Below are 15,494 nucleotides of genomic sequence, written 5' to 3'. Positions count from 1 at the left end.
AACAGCTTAGGAACAAATTTCATTTAATAGAAGGCAGGGATTAATTGCATAACTCAGGTACTTTTTTTTTTGGTACTGGGGATTGAACCCAGGGGCGCTTAACCACTGAGCCACAACCTCAGCCCTTTTTCATATTTTAATTTAGAGACAGGGTCTTGCTGAGTTGCTTAGGGCCTCACTGAGTTGCTGAGGCTGGCTTTGAACTCCTGATTCTCCTGTTTCAGCCTCCCAAACCACTGGATTAGAGGCCCTAGCCACCAGCCCTGGCAGGAATCTTTGAAAAGTTCTAAAAACTGAAAGTTGGTTGGTGATTTTCATTCTGTTTGTAACTCATTCTGGGGCAAGACCTAATGTGACATAATTCACTTAGTATAAAAATCTGAATGGAGCTCAAATGGTACAGGGTTATGTATACTGATTATTTCCCACTGAAGTTTCACTACAGAAATAATGTTTGATTATGATTGTGAGTTTTCTTTGTACTACATTGAGGTATTATGTACTTCATATGTGTATGCGCAAAAGGAGGGGAAGCAGACCTCAGTGGATTCAGAGAAGCCTTTATTCCGTCAAGGACTTGGGCGCCTTTGGGGCGCATTTTCCAGATGGAGAATGGCCGTCAGTTACAGAGGGGATTTTGGTTTTATAGGGTACAATGAGGATGACGTAAGCAGTGGAAACTGTGGACGTGCAGTTTTGACCTGACCGTCAGGGGCTAGTTGCACAGGTTAAAACCAGACCCCTAGGCCATTGTCATTCAGGACTAATTTGACTTGGGGGAAGGTCAAGGTTTAGAGCACAATTCAGTATCTGCCCCTTCCCCACTCCCCGCCCATTTTTATCAGGAAAGAATACTCTGGGAGAGGTTTAATGTTCGGTGTATTTTCTCCTCCCTCCTTCCAAGCCACACCATCCCTCCATCTTTCCTGGGGAACTGTCTTATAGGAATATTATTTTCCATAACACTTTAATATGCATATGTTATCTTTCTTTAATATGAAAAATAAGCTATGAACCTCTGACCTTCAAGGTTTGGGATAAGGAATTGGGAACTACCTTTCTCTCACCTCAGGTATTTAAATAAATAAATAAATAAATAATATCTATGTAGACATACAAATGTACATATATATAATACATAAAAATGTTAAAGTAGGAAAACAAGTGATTAAGTCCAACATCTTCCCCTTTTAAAATTGAAAACTAAAGTTCACAGACTGGGAGCCTGTGAACACACAAATGGCTGCCAGCATCCTCACATCCCGTCTCTGATTCTAGAGAAAATCCACCAGGAGTGGCACCTCTGATGTCTTGGCTTGAATCGCCTATTTTTACTCCCTTGATTCTGATCCTATCTTTCATTTACCTACTTTCCCTCAGATCCTGATAGAAACCCAGGTTATGGGTTTTGGGGGGTCATCTTTGTTTTGTTTGTTTGTTTTGGTGTTGGGAATTGAATATGAGCTGTGCACATGCTGGGCAAGTGCTTTACCATTGAGCCATATTCCCATGCCCCAAATGGGGTTTTGAGAATCTTATCTGTACTGATTAGTAAATAGTAGTGCTAAAAATAGGGTTACAAATTGTGATAGTGGTTACATTAAATGGATTTTGGTTTTCAGTTTTGTTAACATACAATAAAAGCAACATATTTGTTTATACACAAATTTATTAGAGATTTATTAATTAAATGTATTAATATCTTTAAAAAATATTAATTGCTAACACATAGAAGGTGGTAGGGTGTGTCCCAGTAATGGAACACAAGTTTGTCTTTGCTTTTTTGCTATGGGGGTTGAACCCAGGGGTTTTTTTACCTCTGAGCTACATCTCCAGCACTTTTTTTTTTTTCTTTTGAGGCAGGGTCTCTTTAAGTTGCCTAGGGTCTTGCTAAGTTGCTGAGTCTGAACTCAAACTTGCAATCCTCCTGCTTCAGCCAACAGGGTGGCCGAAATTACAGGCACGTGTCACCAAATCAGGTAGAACACAAGTTTCAAATAGTATGCTGAACATAACCTTCTTTCAATGTACCTCAAGGACAGGCAAACATGAAACCTCATTTGGGGGTAATGTCAAAAGTCTACTCATGCCAGGCATGGTGGTGCAGGCCTGTAATCCCAGTTGAGGCTGAGGCAGAAGGATTGCAAGTTGGAGGCCAGCCTCAGCAACTTAGTGAGTCCCTACGCAATTTAACAAGACCCTGTCTCAAAAAATAAAAAGGACTGAGGATATGGCTCAAAGGTTAAGAACCCCTGGGTTCAATTCCTGGTTCCCGCCACTACCACCCTCCCCTGCCAAAAAAAAAAAAAAAAAAAAGTCTGCTCATACTCAGAAGGGCTTCTAACAGAGGTCCAAGTCTTGGGCTCTCTCCTGCAGCTCTGGGTCCAGCCTCCAGGCTGTCCCCGCATAGTTTGCTTTCATATTTTAACACTGATTTGCCAACTGCAACTCTACATCTCTGAAGCAGTCTCAAGTGAGGACTTTGTAGCATGGGCTTTCCCTATTCTACCTATTGCCATTGGTGAAATTTATATTACCCTTATGTTTTGTTTCTGGACCTAACAGTAACAGAACAGATCCACCTATATTGGGAGCCACAACTCTCCCTCAAAGTCAAAATCCCCTCCAAAGCCTTTAGAAGCCAATGATATTTTCCAACCCATGAGCAATTAGGATCTCTGTGTCTAAAGTCTGTGGGAAAAAAAGTTAGACCTTGGGCCAAAGACTCTCCTCTTACTTAAAGATCTTTTCCCTTTTGGTTGCTTCCTGCCTCTCACTGCAATTGTCTCCCTGGCAGAGGAACCACCTGCCTTGGTTCTCTGGGGACTGAACACAGCCAATTGACCTCGGGGGTTTCTGTTTAACTACTTCATGCCTGTGCTGAATGGGTTGTGGTGAAGAGAGGTTATGTAACTTGCCCAGAGTTTTACTGCTAGCAAATCACAAAACAACAACACAAAAATCCTTTTTTTATTTCACTATGCTAAAGAATTCACTAAATTTTGGGGTGGTTTGTTATGCAGCAATAGATAATGGGAACATTCCCACAGAACTGCTACTCAGATCCTGCCCAGAAAAATGCTAACAAGGCATTTTAGAAAAAATGTTAAAAGTCTGTGGGGCAGACCCTCTGCTCAAATGCACACAGGAGGTTGGTCAAGGGGCCTGCCTATTCCTTTTGACTTTTACCAAGTGTTTGTAACTGAGAGTTGTCAGTTAAATACAAATCACCCAACTCTCCTATCCTGTGACTGATCTCTTTCTCTTTCCCTTTTGGACCAATGAAATGTTTTGTTATTCTTTATGAAATGTGCAATAGCTACATTTAAAAAAGAAATATGATTAACAGATAGAAGAGGTACTTCTTGAATGTGTACTTTGTGCCAATATCTGTGTCTACCATGATTTATTCCTACCAATTCAACGTAAGATCCTAGTGGTCAATTCATGCTCTTTGTGTAATTCACAAACTATACCTTTAACATATGGCTCTGGGATCGAGCCCAGGATGCACACTGAAGCCTTGGATGTAGTTTGTAAAATTCAATTTCTTTACTTTTTAGAAAATGAAACTATTTGCCCCTCCCCAGGAACTTTCTCCTTTTCCTTAATACTATAGAGAGATAGCCAAAGTGGTTCATTTTCTCCTTTTTAGCTTCTTTTTATTACTCTATAAATCTAATGCAGAGTATAGCTTTATTTACATTTTGTTTGACTTTTATTTTTAACGACAATCCCTCTTCCTGCAGCGGTTTCTAAGGAAGGCATGCTGCCTGTCCCCTTCTCCCAGGCTCTGACCAGATGAGAATTTCTCTGGGCCCATGGAAACCTTCCTTCTGGATCTGAGTTTTGTGTATTTCTTTGTGTAAAATCAACCTCCTTGTTGTGTGTATTTAAACACAGGGTCCTTTTCAGACTTGCTTCTTTTAGCATTTCTCTGAATAGGGGTCATTTGGCACAGTTGTATGGGAATGTTCTGATTACCTACTGTTCCACAACAAACCACCCTGAAATTTAATGAATTAAAATAACAATTTATCATTGCATCTCATAGTTCTATGGGTTGACTAGGCTCACCTGGGAGCTCTTACTTGAGGTCTCTCAAGTCCTGGCAGTCAGTCTACCAGGGCCAGGACTGGCTTCATGGCATATGGCCTGTGCAATCATGTAGGGGCCTGTGTTTAGCAGGACCTCATGCTTGGTTCAATGCTCTACTGTTGCTGTCTTAATCTCTTCATCGTTTTTGAATGCAGAGCTCTGGAATGTCACTCAAAGGCTCATGTGTTGAAGTTTTGGTCCTCAATGCAGCTATGTCCAGAGTTGGGGCTTTTGAGAAGTGACTGGCTCTTGAGTGGATTAATCTATTGAGGGATTTATATTTAATGGCATTATGGGGAGGTGGTAGAAAATGTAGGTAGTGGGGCCTAGTTGGAGGAAGTAGGTCCCTGGGGATGTGTCCTGGGGGGATATATCTTGTCCTCAGATCCTTCCTGCTATTCCCTGTTCTGCTTCTCAGCTGCCATGAGGTGAAGAGCTTTGCTCTGCCACGTCCTTCCACCATGATGTTTTGCCTCACCTCAGGCTCAAAGCAATAGAGCTAGCTGACCATGAACTGAAACCTCTGAAACCATAAGCCAAAATAAAACATCTTTCCTTGATTAAGTTGATTTTCTCAGGTATTTGTCACAAGGAAAAACTAACACAACTAGGCTGGGTGTCTAAGATGGCACACTCAGTAGGCCGGCAGCTGACCCTGGTTGTTGAATGGGCTCCTCTGTGTTTGTCACCTGGAATTCCCTCATATGACTGTGTGTGTGGCTTGGGCTTCACAGAAAGAATCTCTGAAGAGTGAATGGTACAAGAGTCCGAAGCATAAGCTGATGTGCTTTCCCTGTCCTCACCTCAGAACCCATAACGTCACTTGCAACAAATTCTATGGATCAAATAAGTCACGAAGACCAGCCCAGATTCAAGGATAAGAAAACTAGACTCCACCTCTTTTGTAAGGTGGCAAAATTTAAATGCGTTTATTATGTACAAGAATATGTTGTTTTGAAATACATGCACATGTGGTATGGCTAGACTGAGCCAAGAAACCTGTGTATTATCTCACTTAGACTCCACCTCCTGATGAGGGACTTTGCAAGATCACATTGCAACAGAACACGTGGGATGAGCATTACTGTGTTCCATCTTTGGAAAATACTTTCTGCCACAGAAGTATTTGGGGCACATTACTGCTTTGATTGGAGCTATGTCTCTCTTGGACTTCCTTGCAAGCTCTGCCCCATTAGCAAGCACTCATCACCATGTGTGGGTAGATAAGACAGATGCAAGGTATCATCTCTGTCTTTTGGTTTCCTTCTAATATGATTAAAAATAAGTCCTTCTCAGAATCTCTTCAAACCAAGCATGTGCCTATGAGAAGTGTGCTTAACAGGGACTCTGATCACCAGGTGGGGTCAGAGGTACTGAGAGAAATTGCTTTTTGAGCATTTGCCACAGGGCCATGTTGAGAAAAACTATTGGTCTTTTCTAGACTACATTGCTAAATTTTGAAGATTTTTTTAACTCCCAAACTCCAAAGAGAAGGTTTAGAGTTTGATAGTCGAGGAATAAATCCTAGCTCTATCACTTATTGCGTATGTAAGCATCTAAGAACCCGTTTTTTATTAATAAAGTAGGATTAATGATATTTGCATAAATGCTGTTGTGATGATTCAGTTGGATGATGTATTAGGTGCTCAGAAGGTGATGCGTACTGTTATTAATAAGTGTATCATTTATCCTGTATTCAAATTATTTCCTTTTAGGGAGTCACATTTACTTTGCCTTGGAATCTCATGGTTGAGTTATCAATTGCCCAGATTTCTGGGGTAACCGACCATTGTAGACACATGGTCCAGAAATTGTACTAGGAATCATAAGACAAGGTGTTGGTTTCTGCCTGTAGCTGTTCAGGGCTGGCAATACTAGTGCTAGTGGTGACTAACATTTACTGAGTGGATATTTCAATGTGTTAAGAAATTTCTCTCTCTCTCTCTTTTTATTTATTTATTTTTTTGTACTGGGGATTAAACCCAGGGCTTTGTGCATGCCAGGAGACTCAGGGTTTTGTGCATGCCAGAAAAATGATCTAACACTGAGCTACACCCCCAGCCAAGGAACTTTTCATTGTTACCACAACCTTGTGAGGTGAGGACAGTTTTATTCCTAATATTAAATGCAAGAACTAGTAGTTTGGTGAACATAAGCAATTAGTGCAAAGTCACCAAGGTGGTGGGACCAGGATTTGTACCTCCCCATTGTACTCCCCATATGGCCTCCCAGAGAAATGAACACAGTAACATTTCTTCATCCACTGCATGTGACTTGTGACTCAAGGTTCATTAGTGAATGATTTGGAGGCTTAAGACCCTAATATTTTACCATCAGTTCTGCTTACAGGACCTTGCTGGGAAGAGTTCCTGAAGCCATTCAATGTTTAAACTGTTGCCTGCTAGAGGGTCAGACTGTGGCAGGCCAGTGCCTCCAGCAAATGGCTGGGTAGCTTTCAGCTTTTGACATTTGGCACCTTTCTTGGAATGCAGCCAAGGGGACTATTTCTGTTTTCTTTTACTTTCATCCCTCTCAAAATAAACAAAGAACTCAAGGATTTTCCTAGCATGTTTTAAAAAGTTGTTTGTCGGAGGAAGTTTACAGCTAGAGGTGAAAGGGAAGAAAACGATGTTTGAGGGAAAGGAGGAAAGAGTGCTCTTAAATTGTTCACAGAATTTGGAATGCCCTTGGGCTAGAAAGATTCTAATTTTAAATCTGCTTAAATTCCTCAAAAGAGAGGTGTTTTCTAACTCTAAGTATATGATCCGGCACCTTTTAATGAACTGTGGAGAATCCCTAAGGTAGCTGTGTGGTGTCTCCAACATTTCCTTTTAGTGTTTCCTAACTGAATTCCCCAATTTGCTGAGAAATAGCAGAACTGGCTTACGCTTGGACTGTTCTCCTCCCTCCTCATATTGACTTGGAAAAGGTGCTGGCAGCTTTTTTCAAACCACCAACAGGCTCTTTTGGCTCTGGTGCCTCTCCCTATGGGGAAAAACATTTCCCTGCTTATTTTTTCCTCTTTGGAACACTAAACTACAAACCCTGCTCTGTTTTAAGTGTTGTACATGGGTTAACTCACTGAATGTGCATAGTCCTAAGAGATTCCTAATAATTATATATGCCTATAAAATAGATAAGGAAACTAAAGCTTGGAGACATTAAGAAATAGGCCCCCAAGCCACATGTTTGTAGAGTAAGGCAAAGGTTTGAGAAGAGGCTTTATTCCATAGCAGCATGGGCAAGCCAATTTCAGCCTCTGCAGCTGCCACCTCCTACAACAATCAACCAACAATTGTGGAATACTCTGTAACGTACCTGAAGTTCTCACAGTATGTCAGCCATTCCCAGTGAAACCTACAACATTACTCCTATGAGACAGTAAATACATTACAGTTTCTAATGTGACTTCTACCTCTCTCTTTAAATAGGCTCGCAATTCTACGCCCACAGACATTGGGAAGGATTCTATTTGTTCATGCCTTCATTTGACATGCACTTACAGACACACAGGTAGTATGGCATAGTACCAAGAGTGAAGACACTGAAACCAAACTGCTTTATTTGAACTGTGGCTTTGCCAATTACCTGCTCAAGGTCACACAACTTGTTATTTAACATTTCTGTGACTTGGGTCTCATATGTAAAATGGGTTAATGATAATACTGACCTCAAATAGTTATTGTGAGTTCCAATTTGGTTAATTCATATGAAATACTTAACACAGTGCCTGGCACATGATAAATAAATGCTCAATAAGAACAAGGTAAAACTGAAGAGATATTTAGGAAAAAGAAGTATACTAGGCACTGAAAACCAAAAGACTTATAATCTAGCCACAATATATAGAACCTTCATTTGTTTAACAGATTTTTTTTTGTGCTAAGCACTAGGCACTGAGGTTATAACAGCTAAACAAAATACCCCCACTGCAAATATTTACAAACTAAGAGGTAAACAGATAAACAAACAATGGCATTGTAGTGTGGTAAGTATTAAGACCATGGTAGAAGGCAGTAATTTCAAAGCACTGGGCAGGCTTTTTTTTTTTTTTTTTTTTTTTTTTTTTTGCAGTGCTAGGGATTGAACCCAGGGCCTTGTGCTTGCAAGGCAAGCACTCTACCAACTGAGCTATCTCCCCAGCCCCATAGGCTTCTTAAAAGAAGAAAACCCCAGGTGAGATTTTTGGCTGAAAAGCAATTTGTCACGTTAACTACTAGAACAGAATGTTTTCAGATATGCAAAGGACCTGGGGCATGTGTATGTGCACTAGGCACATGCAGAAGAAGAAAGGGGTAGAGTGAGCATCCCGATGACTTGAGGGTTAGGGTGCAAGAGGCAGAGGTAGGAAGGGGATGAGGAGGCTGGAAAGAAAAAGGCACCAGTTTGTTGAAGGTGTTCAGGGCTTTGCAAAGGATTTTGGATTTTACCTTGAACATAGTGGGAAACCATGGAAGCCTTTACCTATAGAAATAATATGATCAAATAATCCAGATCAGATGAGATCCGAGATGAGGTCTGTAGTTAGAGCAATATTCCTGGTGAGAAATGAAGTTCTGTATTGGGGTGCTGGTCACAGGGATGGAGAAGAGGAGATGTTTGGGAGATAATAGGAAGAATTATTGGAACATAATGATTTATTAGACTGGCATGGAAGGGAAATAATACCCTACATTGTCTTCAAAAGTTGCATCTTTTTAGCCATTTTGTTGGAAAAGTTTCAGAAGTACAGTAGACACCCTCGACCCACACACATATCCACAGGGGATACCTTCCAAGACCCCAGTGAATGTCTGAAACTGTGGATAATACTAAACCCTATATACAAGCATTGCCATACTGTGACAATCTGATAGGTGAGATGAGTACTCAGGACTCATGGGCAGGGAGCACAGACAGTGTGGATACACTGGACATGATTCACATCCTGGATGGGACAGAGCAGGAGAGCATCAGATTTCATCACACTACACAAAACTGTGCAATTTTAAATTTATGCATTGTTTATTTCCAGAATTTTTCATTTAATATTTTCAGATTGCAATTAATGAAGAGTAACTGAAACCACAGAAAACAAAACTGCAGAGGTTAAACTATGGAGGGGGTACATTATACTATAGCTTGGTTGAAAGAACAACAGATTTTGGAGCTCCTTGCAACTGAATTGATATCTAGTCTCTACCACTAGTTGGTATATTTAGTGTGGATAATATGCTTCTTCATAGTTTGTTATGATTAATTACATGTGAAGTCCCTAACACAGTGTCTGGTACATAGTAAGTACTCAGTAAGAGTTAACTGTGAATATTCTGAAATTAGAAAATAAGAGATGGTGGGAAATTCATGCCAAAGAGCAGGTAGTTCTTAGTCTTTTAAATGTACTAGATGCTTTTTGTTTAAAAAAAAAAAAACTTTCATCAAGATAGAATTCACATTTCACATAATTCACCCATTTAGAGTTCACAATTCAATGTTTTTTAATGTATTCAAGGAGTTGTACAATCAACTGATTTTAGAACAATCTGATTTTAGAATATTTTCATTGTCCCAAAAAGAAACCCCATACCCACTAGCAGTCACTGATTACTCTTCCTCATTTTCCTCCACAGCCCCAGGCAAACCCTAATCTACTTCTTTCTGTAAAATTGCTGTTAGATTCTTCTGAGGATCTGGTGAAAATCATTTCTATCCTGGAAATACGCTCAAATTTGGCAGGGAAGTTCTAGGAAGTAGGAAACCCCTAGTTAAAGTGCATAAAATCCAGTCTCTACAAAGTTGGACTCAAAAGGAGAATTTTCCTGGTGGTGATGGTGGCCAATGAACCCTCATAACCCTCACTCCATATCTCTGCCTGACCTGAGATCTCTGCACACACTCGATTTGCTCCAAAGTTTCCACAGATAATCCCCACTTTGAATGTCTACCATGGAAGCTCATCTTCTCCACCCTTACCAGTTGCTTTCTCTAGAAACAGCAGAAACCTGAGATTCTAGCCAGTAATCAAGAGCAGTAGCTTCTGATGATTAGTCAGAGCTACGGAGATAACTGCTACAACTATTGTCGTATAATTATTACTCTCAACTTTTCAGTTTTAGGAACATCTTCTGTATATAAAATCACCATAAAGACAGCTTCTGCCAACAATTTTTGTTTAAAGTATTATTGCCTTTAATTCACTTCACAGAAGCTAAGAACAGAGTACAAAAAGAGAACTCCTGCCTTAGTTTAAAAAAAAAAAAAAAAAAAGCAATGTTTGAACTCCCATTGGATTAAGTGGAAATGCCTTTACTCTCTCAATACCTAAGATATCAGTCAGAGCTTCAAGAATGTAATTGATCTGGCTGCTTTTAGAATAATTAATGAAAGTCTTGGTTACTGAATAGTTGCTTGGTTTAAATTTTCAACTTACCATGTTAGCTAAAGGACCCTTCCTTAAAAGAAAAACTGGAAGTAACTTGAAAGCACACAGACCAATCACCATAGGATCTACCCACCAGCTCACCTCCCAGGCTTACTGTCATTTGACTAAAGACATGAAGAGATTTTTGTTTTTGTTTTGTGTCTTGGAACCTATAAATTCCTTCCTACTTTATGCTTTCCTGCTTGCTGTTTTTGTTTGTTTGTTTGTTTGTTTGTTTGTTTTTCTCTGCTTTTTCTTTAAATCTTTGCAAGATGGATTTCCTCTCCTGATTCAGACCTCAGTTCAGTGGGCTTTCTCACCAGATTATCCAAAAATGTTGTCCCCTTTTCACATCACACCCTAATAGTACTTACTACTCTCTGAAAATTATCCTTTTGAAGTATTTACTTGTTTACATCTTGTTTCTCTCAACCAGCATGTAATCTCCATGAAAACAGATGCCTTGCTTAGTTTGTTCAAAACAGAATCTGCATGCTCAGAATGATGCTCAACATTGTTGAATTAAATAACCATTAAAGAATAAGTGACTTTCTAATTACTATTAGAATGAGTGGATAAATAGCAGTGTGAAATATATTACCTATTTTCTTTTCTCTTTCTTTCTTTCTTTCTTTCTTTCTTTCTTTCTTTCTTTTTTTTTTTTGTGGAGCTGGGGATTAGAACCCAGGGCCTGATGTATGTGAGGCAAGCTCTACTAACTGAGCTATATCCCCAGCCCCTATATTACCTATTTTCATAATGGTTTATATAGATACATATGGAATGTCATTGGATATATTTAAACTTAAAAACTTGATATTTATTGTAATAGCCAAATTAAAATGTTTTAAGAAGAATAAGATAAATAATAACTATCTTTTTTACTCTTCAGTATTTCTTTTGGATATGACATTAAATTATAGAGGAGGGGAATAGATTAATACAAAAATTCTTTTAAAATAGATTATAGGTCTACCTGTAAGACCTAAAACTACTTAAAAAGCATATAAAACTTTAAAAAGAAAACAATTAAATCTTTATAAACATAGGTTAGACAAAGTCTAGTTAGATATAACAACAGAAGCACAAATGACAAAAGAAAAACAGATAGATTGAACTTCATCATAAAGATCACAACAAAGTAAGCAGGGCATGGTGGTTATAATTCCAGTGATTTGGGAGGCTGAGGTGGGAGGATCCCAACTTCAAAATCAGCCTGGACAGCTTAACAGGACCCCATCTCAGAATAAAAAATAAAAAGGAGCTGGGAACATAGCTCAGTGAGCACCCCTGGGTTCCATCCTTAGTACTGCAAAATACAAAAACAACAACAAAAAAAGAAATCACATCAAATTTGAAACTTTTATGCTGCAAAGGATACCATTTAGAAGGTAAAAGTCAGTACTTGCTTTGGCAGAATGTATATTAAAATTGGAACAATACAGAAATTAACATAACCCTGTGTAAGGATGACATGCAAATTAACAAAACATTCTATATTATTTTAAATGTAGAAAGGAATTTCAAATGCCACTTTCAGTTTTATGACAAAGCATATCTATGACGTGCTTTGTGAATGATCTTTTAAATAAAATAAAGTCTGACATTAAAAAAAAGAGAGAGGGCTGGGGTTGTGACTCAGAGGTAGAGCACTTGCCTAGCATGTGTGAGGCACTGGGCTGGATCCTCAGCACCACATAAAAATAAATGACATAAAGGTCCATAAACAACTAAAAAAATTTTTTAAAAAGAGACAGTAAAAATTCACCCCATAGAACGTGAGAAAATACTTGCAAATCACATATCATAACGGCAAGCATCTAGAATATACGAAGGCTCTTACAACATAATAATAAAAAAGAGAAATATACCAGTTTCAAAAAGGTAAAGAATCTGAAGAGACAGTTCTCCAAAGAATATGTAAAAAGGACCAATAAGTATGTGAAAAGATGTTTCACATCATTACCCATTAGGGAAGTGAAAATCCAAACCACAATGAGATACTAGTTCACACTACTAGGATGGTTATAATCAAAAAGACAGACTATAACAAGTGTTGGTAGGGATGTGAAGAAGTTAGGACCCTCATAAATGTCAATGGGACTGTTAAATGGTGCAGCCTTTTGGAAAAATAGTTGGCCAGTTCCCCAAAATGTTAAACTCATAGTTTAACATTATCTCATGAGCCAGCAATTCCATTCTCCATACGGAACCAAGAAAATTGAACACATAGACCCACACAAAACCTGTAAGCAAATATTCATCACAGTATTATTCATGATAGAACTAAAGTGTAAATACTCAAATTTCCAAAATGTAGTTTACTCATGCAATAGAATACTATTCAACTTCAAGAAAGAATGCAGTATTGATTCAGGCTACACCATGCATGCATCTTGAAAACATTATGGTAAGTGAAAGAAGTCAGCCATAGAAAACCACACATTGTATGCTTCTATTTATGTGAAATGTGCAGAATAGCTAAATATATGAGAAAAAAAGTACATTAGTGGTTGCCGAGGGCTGGGGATGAAGGGAATGAAAAGTGACTGCTAATGGGTATAGATTTCTTTTGGGGATGATAAAAATGTTCTAAAATTAGAGAGTTATGATTGTTGCAAAACTGTGACTACACTAAAAACTATTGAATAGTACTCTTTAGATGGGTGAATTAAATGGTATATAAATTATATCTCAGTAAAGCTGTTATTCTGTTTTTAAGATTTTTTTGTTTGTTCGTATAGGGAGATAATGTAGGAAAAAAGAACAAGATATGAAAAATCAGGAGGCTCACTTTTCAAAGTTTGAGGTAGCAAAATAGGGAGTGTAATATTTCTATTTTTATCTTTGAAGTTCTAACTTTAGCAAGAGCCCAGATCTTCAATGTTATACTTAGCATTTTATCCTTAGACAGAGGATTTGCCCTCTTCTTCACATGAACCACCTTTATTTGTTTTGCTTTCAAAATGCAATATATATTAAGAGTACACTAAAAAAAATCTTATTTACTTTTAAGTGACACCTGTCTCCAATATCCCCAAAGTGTTAGAACAAAATAATAATTTTATTTTGCTGCATATGCAGCAACATAAGGATGAAACACTTTTCCCTTCACTATGTCCCTTGAGAGTATAATAGTTGGGTGCCCAGCCTGCAAGATCAAACTGCCTAGACTTTTTTAGTCATAGTGAATTTGGGAGAGGTATTTAACCTCAGTTGCCCCATCTGGTAGAAGAAAGACAGAGGCAGTAGTACTATTTAATTCATAACTGTTATTCTGAGTATTAAAGGAATAAGGTATGTAAACACAGTACAGTATCTAGAACACAGCTTATAACAGCTTTTAGTTATTACTTAGAGTAACAATAACAGAGGATTGATATTATTAAGAAATGGGTGAACATGAGATTGCAATGTGGCCTAGAATTGAATATTGCACCTAAAAGCAAGTGAGGGTTGGAAGTATATATAATATTATGTTTCTAAGTTTTGCTAACATTGGGCAACTGCATTGTATATTTAGTCAAGGTATTTGGATAATTTTCAGCATGTATTGCTAGAATACTCTTTAGAGAAGCTTGCTAAAGATAAGACTGTGAAGTTGCACAAGTATTTTTCAAAGAACATGATGTGGTTCAAGTACTCCTACAGAGCTGATATTTTAGGTCATATTTTTAATCAGTGTTATAACAAATTTATCATCTTACAAATCATGATTTTAATTCGAGTAAGAGTCTTCCAGGAAGTCTCTCTTCCTCCTTCCTTGAGGATCATTCCACCAATATTTTCCTAGTAACAGTGGTAGGAAGTTTTAAGTATTTTTAAAGACTACAGATATGTACATGTATTTTGGTGCTGGAGACAAAACCCAGGGACTCATTCATGTTAGGTAAGGACTCCACCACTGACCTACAGCTCCAGTCCTAAAGACTATTTTTGTTTCTTAGGATAAAGGAAACATTAGGGGCTGGAGCTGTAGCTCAGTGGCAGAGCGCTTGCCTAGCACTGGGTTTGATCCTTAGCACCACATAAAAATAAACAAATAAAGTAATGGCATTCTGTCCATCTACAACTACAAAAAAATTTTTAAAAAAGAAACATTAGTGAAAATAGTTATAAAATAATAGCTCAATAATTGATTATAAGATGTGAAAGACTTATCTTAACCTTCATTTGTACTTTAAAATAGGCTTTACAACTTTTCTGAACTAAACTTCAGAAGACAACAGGAGAAGGAAGTTAAAAGTTCTTACAAGGTTCTCTCTTTTCCCCCAAATGTTTACTCATAACATTTTAAAGTTATCTTAATAGATAAATTTTCTGAGGCGCATAAGTGAACTTCATAAATTCATGGCTAGTCAATTTGCCTTGGGCGTTGCTTATTTTCAACTGTTCTTACTATAATAAGGCTTGTTGGTCATGAAGATCTGTCTGGGGAACCAGTGATCTGTAATGGAGGGAAAAAATGACTATGGACAGGTTCTTCCCACTGCCCCTACTAAGGAAGAGGTGGGTAAGATACTCAACCTTTTAGGGCTTCATTTTTCTTGCTTATTTAATGGGAATAATACACCTTTCTCATAGAGTTGATATGAGGATTAAATGAGATCACACATGTAAAGTGCACTAAGAACATGGTAAAATATCAAGTTTAGCTATTAATATTGTTATGGCAGTGGCCAGAAAGAGTAAGAAGAGGTGCTTGGCAGATACTTCAAAGCTGCTGATGTAGCCCAATCAGGTGGCGCACATCTGTAACCTCAGCAGCTCAGGAAGCTGAGGTAGGCAGATTGCAAGTTCAAAGCCAATCTCAGCAAGTTAGTAAGGTCCTAAGCAAGACCCTGTCTCAAAAAAATAAAAAGGGCTGAGGATGTGGCTCAGTGGTTAAGCACCCCTGGGTTCAATCCCTGGTAATCCCCTCTACTTGTCCCCCCAAAATTGAAGCTGCTGAGGTGTGGAGGGCTTCCAAACTGCACTTGAACTATTTTCAGAGCTT

This window comes from Sciurus vulgaris (assembly GCF_902686455.1).
Source record: "Sciurus vulgaris genome assembly, chromosome: 1".
Taxonomy (NCBI): Eukaryota; Metazoa; Chordata; class Mammalia; order Rodentia; family Sciuridae; genus Sciurus; species Sciurus vulgaris.
Note: the sequence above shows the minus strand (reverse complement) of the source record.